The following is a 6,832-nucleotide window of genomic DNA, read 5'->3' as shown; positions in this document are numbered from 1 at the left end:
AAAGTGTAAACTCTTCTCCCTAGTGAATTTTATCCTTCCATCAGCCTCATTCAACTTTTATCAACAACAGTGCTATAAACGTCAGCCTGAAAGCACATGGAAGCATATTTCCCAGGGCTGCTAAGTCAGTCTCCCCTGCCCCAATAGAACAACAGATACACTGACCTGCAGTAATGTTAATAAGCCACAGAAGGTCAGGGATTCTAATAGAGGAGTAAATTCCACACATTCAAACTGAACAGTTAATTATCCCAGAATAAAGTAATAACCAAAACTGTACTTAATGCTAGAAATCTTAAAAGTATCATCCCATTTCAGAAAAGATTTTAGGACACTAATGATCATAATCAGGCAGGAAAGTCCTTCAGCTCATGGGCCAACCGAAAGTATCTTAATGTTAGAGAATGTGGCGTGGCTTATGTAGCATCTAGAACTGCTTGCTGCATTGAATATGGTATTATGTTTTGCAGATTTTTCCTTTTCACCTTAAGTCACATGAGAAATTTCATGCAAAGGGAGGAGAAGGCTCAACAAAGGCATCAATACAGGAAAGAACAAAAAACTAAGTTATCAAATTTATTGGTATTAAGTTGTTCATGAATTTTGTTATATTCTTTTTAGTGCTTGTAGCATATACCTACAGTGATATACTTTTGTTTATTCCTCATATTAGTGATACATTTTGTGTTTTCTTTCTTATCTAAGGGTTTATCATCATTAATATTTTCAAAGAACCAACTTTAGTTCTGTTAATTTTCTCTATTGCTTTCTACTATGAATTTCTGTTGTCATCTGTAGTATCTCTTCTTTCTCGTTACTTTTAAGACTTTATCCTTAGTTTGCAATATTTTGATTAAAATGGGCATTGGTGTCATTTTGTTTATCTTGCTTGGGGCTTGTTGAATCTTGGATTTAAGAGCTTGTATTTTACATGAAATCTGAAAAATTTTAATCATCGTTTCCTTCATTTTTCCCACACATTGCCTCCCTCTACCCCTTAGCTCTTTCTTGGCTTCTTCTAGGACTCCAATTACACATCTTGCTACTTGTTACTGTCCCATAGTTTACTGAGATTCTTTTTACTTCTCCTTATTTAAGATTTAATAATTTCTATTCCTCTGTCTTCAAGGTCACTGATACATTTTTTTCCCTACAGTTTATAATTTACTTACAAGTTTATCTGATAAACATTTTTCAGGTATTTTTTCAATATCAAAATGCTCTTTTCTTTTATAGTTTGCATTTTTTTCCACTACAATACTTTAATCTGTTCCCTCCTTATTCTTATTTATTCAAGTTCTTATTTCTGCTTAGAATGCCTATTCTTAATCATTGTCCCCTTTCCTATGTCTTTTAAATTGGTCTTTTTCTTTTTGATTTGCAATATTTTAAAGTAGAATCATGACATTAGTTCTTTGATATATGTTGCAAATATTAACTTATTCATAGAGTGGGGTTTTTTTTGTGTGTGTGTATTTTGACTATATTTGTAATAGTTGCTTCCTGTCCTGGTAAGTTAATTCTACCATCTTTGTCACTTCTGCATGTCCTTAATACTTGATTCATTTTTCTCTTGATTGTGGGTCATTTTGCTGTGTCTTTGCATGTCTAATGTTTTACTTAATCCTAGATATTGAAGATGCTATATTTTTGGTCCCAGTTAAAGAGAGAAATTTTAACATGCAGACTATCGGTTTACTTGTGCTTATCAGCTTGATCATCTTGAGACTTTTTATAAATTTTGTTAGAGCTGGGCTGAATCCTCAGATGTGGCAAGGATCAAGGTTATTTTCAGATTTTTGCCTTTTAAAATAAAACTGCACTAATTATTTTTGTACATGTATCTCTGTGTATGTGTGAATATGACTAGGTAAATCTCTAAAACTAAGATTGCTAGGTTAAACAGTTACATACAGTTTTACCTTATGGTCAATACAGTTGGCTTTTTCCAAAGAGTTTCTCAATTTATACCTCCACAAACAATGCTTATTTCTCCACACTCTTCCCAAAGTTATGTATTATCAAACTTTCATATCTATCTCATTTGATATGTGAAATACAGACTCAATATTTTCCTTTGCATTTCTTTTAGTATTATTAAAATAGAACATTTTCATTTGTTTATGAGTTACTTACGTTTCTTTTAGTCTAAAATGCCTATTCTTAATCATTGTCCCCTTTCCTACTTCTAAGTTGGTCCTTTTCTTATTGATTTGCAAGATTTTAAAGCAGAATCAAGAGATTAGTTCTTTGACATGTTACAAATATTAACTTTTACATACAGAGGTTTAATTTACTTTTTTACATTTTGTAGTTTAATTTGACTTTCTTTTGGACGGTTTCCTACACAGTTGTTTAAAATGTTTACATAGACAACATTTTCAATAATTTCCACTCTGGTTTTCAGTTTTCATAACCTTTTTTCCCTAATACATGACTATTTAAAAATTGTCAGGGACTTCTCCGGTGGTCCAGTGGTTGGGAATCCGCCTTCCAGTGCAGATGAAGGGTTTGATCCCTGGTCGGCTAACTAAAGCCCCATATGCGGTGTGGCAACTAAGCCCCTGCCACCGCTGCTGAGCCTGCCCACTGCAGAGCCAGGTGCCACAACTAAAGAGACATCTGTATGCCACAGCAAAGAGCCTGTGCTCCACAACAGAGACCCTGCATGCCACACCTAAGACCACAAAAATCCAAACACATAATAAATAAAAGATTTTTTAAAAAATTGTCCTATGGGCATCCTTTGACACATTAATTTTTCAAATTTCCAACATTTAAATTTTTTTTCTTTTTTTTTCTTTTTTTTTTTTTTTAAATTTATTCCTTTATTTCTCATGTGTTCCCCATCCTGAACCCTCCTCCCTCCTCCCTCCCCATACCATCCCTCTATCCATGGGAAACAGATTTTTAAGAACTGAAGTAATGATTTTTTAATAATCAGTTGACCCATTCACTGAATAATTTCAGTACCTGAGTGACTGATTAGAAAGTTAGCTCAATGATGTTTCTCTTTCCCGTTATGAATGCTGTGTTTATGTTCTACTCACACACACACACACATAATCCTAGAAACCTTTACAAATCCAACATAATGGGTTAAGTTTGCTAACACTTGTTTTCTGGTGCAAATTCTAATACATACATGCACATATAAATATGTAGAATATATATAATATGCTGGGTTAGAAAATGTCTGATTTACTGATTCTAACACCTCTATCTTAACTGCACACAATATTTACAATAGTTATCGTGTTGTTCCTTTCTCCTTTTAAAACTAAAATGCATTTTGTAACCATAAGTCTAAGTCATGAGACTTACCGTGAATTCTCTCAGGGAGAATTTCTGCCTGGCCATATAGCAGTTCAGAGGAATGCCTTGCTCATGAGAGGGAATGAAATTCCCGTGCTCAACTGTGAGTGTGATTGGATTTACAGATTAACAAAATGAGAAAGATCAAAGCCCTGTTATCAAGCAGACCTACAAGTCTAGAGCTTGCTCTTCGAAGAAAAATTGCTCTGTACCCTTAATCTTTCTAATCTTGACCTCACAGTGGGGTTTTATACTTAAGACACTGCCATCAGGATGCAAAATTCAACCTCAGGCCACATTCCACTTTCTCTTAACGTGGGTGTACATGCCCTCAGTGACTTAATTGGCAACTGTATGGAAACTTCAGGCTTCAAACAGAATTTCTAATTCCATCTAATTCCATTAAACTGATGTTCAGCAGAGCACACTGATATTTGCAGTTACTAAAGAAATAACTAGGCACACATGCTTACTTTTAATTAATCACAGTCTCTTTTTTCCCCAAATGGTATGGACTTTGATGTTCTCATCTACACTACATCTTCTTTGTCAGTTCATCCATTGATGGGTACTTTGATTCTTGGCTATGTAAGTTACTGCAATGAACACACAGGTGTATGTGTGTGTGTGTGTGTGTATATATAGGTATATACATATATATACATATATGTACATATGTATATGTACTGTATATGTACATATACATACGTACTGCCATGAACACACAGGTGTATGTGTGTGTGTATATATATATATATATATATATATATATATATATATGAATTAGTATTTTGTAGTCTTTGGATAAATATCCAGAAGTGGAATAGCTGGATCACATGATAATTCTATTTGTAATTTCTTGAGGGATCTCTGCTATGTTTTCCATAGTGGCTGCACCATTTTATGCTCCCATCAACAGTGTATGAACATTCCCTTTCACCACACCCTTTCCAACGTGTGTTATTCCCTATATTTTTAACAACAGTCATTCTAATGAGTGTGAGATGGTATCTCACTGTAGGTTTAGTTGCATTTCTGTAATGATTAGTGTTGAGTATTTTTTCATATGCCTGTTGGTCCTATGTAAGTCTTCATTGGGAAAATGTCCATTAAAATCCTCTAACCATTTTTAATTGGTTTTGTTGTTGTTGTTGTGTAAGTTCTTCATGTATATTTTGGATGTGTGTGTTAGTTGCTCAGTTGTGTCTAATTCTTTGTGACTCCATGGACTGTAGCCCACCAGACTCCTCTGTCCATGGGATTCTCCAGGGAATAACTGGGGTGAATACCCATTTCCTCTGCCGGATCAAACCTGGGTCCCCTGCATTCCAGGCAGATGCTCTACCATCTGAGCCACCAGGGTAGTGCATTTTGGCTATCAACTCCCTCTTGGATATATGATTTGCAAATATTTTCTCCCATGCAGTATGTTGTGTTTTCATTTTGTTAACAGTTTCCTTTGCTCTGCAGAAGCTTTTAGTTTGTAGTCCTATTTGTTTATTTTTGCTTTTGCTCCCTTTGCCTGAGGAAACATTCAAAAGAATATTGCTAAGACGAATGTCAAAGAGCATACTGTGTTTCTTCTTAGAGTTTTATGGGTTCAGGTCTTAAAATCTTTAAATGATTTTGAATTAATTTTTTTTGCTATGTAAGACAGTAGACTAGTTTCATTCTTTCACATATGGTTGTCCAGTTTTCCCAACACCATTTATTAAGAGAATATCCTTTCTCAATTGTATTTCTTTGCTCTTTTGTCATAAATTAACTGTCCCTATAGGTGTGGGCTTATTTCTGGGCTCTTTAATTCTACTCCATTGATTTGCAAGTCTTTTTTTTTTTTTTAATGCAGGTTGGTAAATATCCTTTCAGGTTTTATTTTGTGAATATTTTCATTTTACATAGTGAGAATCACATACACATATATTTCTGTATCTTCCTTCCTTCATTTAGTGCCACATAGCATAAACATCCTCAGATAATACTAAGAATTCTGCATAATTATTATCCTTAAGAGCTTCAGAATATCCTTGCCTCAAACCAGCCTACTGTTTAACCAATTCACTGTTTCTAGACACCTTCAGTGTTTCCACTATCGTGTTATGAAAAACAATATTGTGATAAATTCAAACTGTGCTCCACATTTTGGATTTTTTTTTTTAACAGACAACTAGAATTACTAGGTCAAAGGTAGAGAACAAATGTTCCCACTCAAATTGCCAAATCATCTTCCATAAAAACTATATGAATTTATAGCTTCAGTGGCAGACAGAGCTGGTCTCATTACATCCTTACCAGCACCGAGGTTTCTGTATTTGTTTTGGTTTTTAGGTCCTAACTGATTTGATTGGCTTACACACGTATTGTTGGCTTACACACATATTGCTGAGGCTCTGACATGTCTCTGAGGAAAGCTAAGTTCAAGTAGAACTGTAGGTCACTGATGTCCTTATTTCTGTGAATTCCCTGTTCCAAGGCATAGGGATGGAGAGATGGGAGTAGGGAGAGATTAGCGGTATCTTCTCATGATCTCTTTTACCCGATCAACAAACTTGCAGACTTGGGTATAGACACCTGGCTCACTGCGTGGGCCACAAGGGAAACTTCCCCATGACACCAGGCCTTGCAAGGTACCTCTGCACATCAGTGGTCTCCTTGAGTCACTGTTGCAGGCACACCACTCCACAGGTGCTGTAGTTGAGGATGCCAGCACGGAGCATGGAGTATCCCAGCAAGTCCTTACAAACCTTCCTTAAGTCTTGGGGGGAGATGAGCTTGACATCTGTGCACATGAGCTGTGCTGGAAAGGTCACATCAGGGCTACTGGTGGTGCCCCAGCCATAAACAGTACACGTGGTCTGGGGCGGGTTGTGGGTCACAGTGGGAAGGCAGGTTGACATTCTTGACATTGGATGATAGCCTGGCCCAGCCATTTGGCTTCACCAGCATGAGGCTGTTAGTGCAGGTCTGGGTGGCATAACCCGGATGGTGGACAGGACAGCATGGCCTTGATGTTCTGGCCTCCCACCAGCTGATCACTGTGCATGTGCAAATTGTACTCATTCATCTTCCAGTGGGCAGTGGTGAGCACCCACTGCCTGCTGAGCAGCACGCCTCCACAGTGGGGCTGACTGCCCTTGTGCAGGGCCACCTGCCAGGGCTGGGAGCCTCTTGGACATGGGACTCCATCAATAATCTCCAAACTCTCATCACCCTGGGCGTACTGTGCAGCAGATCCCAGGACAAAGGACAGCAATAGGATCAGCAAGGGTGCTGCCATGGCGACCTCTGAGTCTTTCAGGGGCTGCCAGCAAGGGAGGGCTCTCTTCTGCTGGGGCATAAATGAAGCCCCTTCTCAGCTCTGGAAGGTCAGATCTGATCTGGGCACCAGACTCCGTTGGGAGCCAGGCACTGATGTCTACTTTTTCTAACAACTTAGTTCAGTCTTTCAGATGTGTTCACTTCTTTGCGACCCCATGGACTGCAGCACACAAGGCTTCCCTGTCCTTCACCATCTCCC

General features: G+C 37.6%; 1 pseudogene; it reads right to left on the bottom strand.

Annotated features, from left to right (window-relative positions):
- Nucleotides 1-5,452: 5,452 nt before the first annotated feature.
- LOC101905659 (kallikrein-7-like) lies at nucleotides 5,453-6,592 on the bottom strand (annotated as a pseudogene).
- Nucleotides 6,593-6,832: the final 240 nt, after the last annotated feature.

Source organism: Bos taurus, chromosome 29 (assembly GCF_002263795.3).
Source record: "Bos taurus isolate L1 Dominette 01449 registration number 42190680 breed Hereford chromosome 29, ARS-UCD2.0, whole genome shotgun sequence".
Classification (NCBI taxonomy): domain Eukaryota; kingdom Metazoa; phylum Chordata; class Mammalia; order Artiodactyla; family Bovidae; genus Bos; species Bos taurus.
This window is presented reverse-complemented; position numbering and strand designations above follow the sequence as displayed.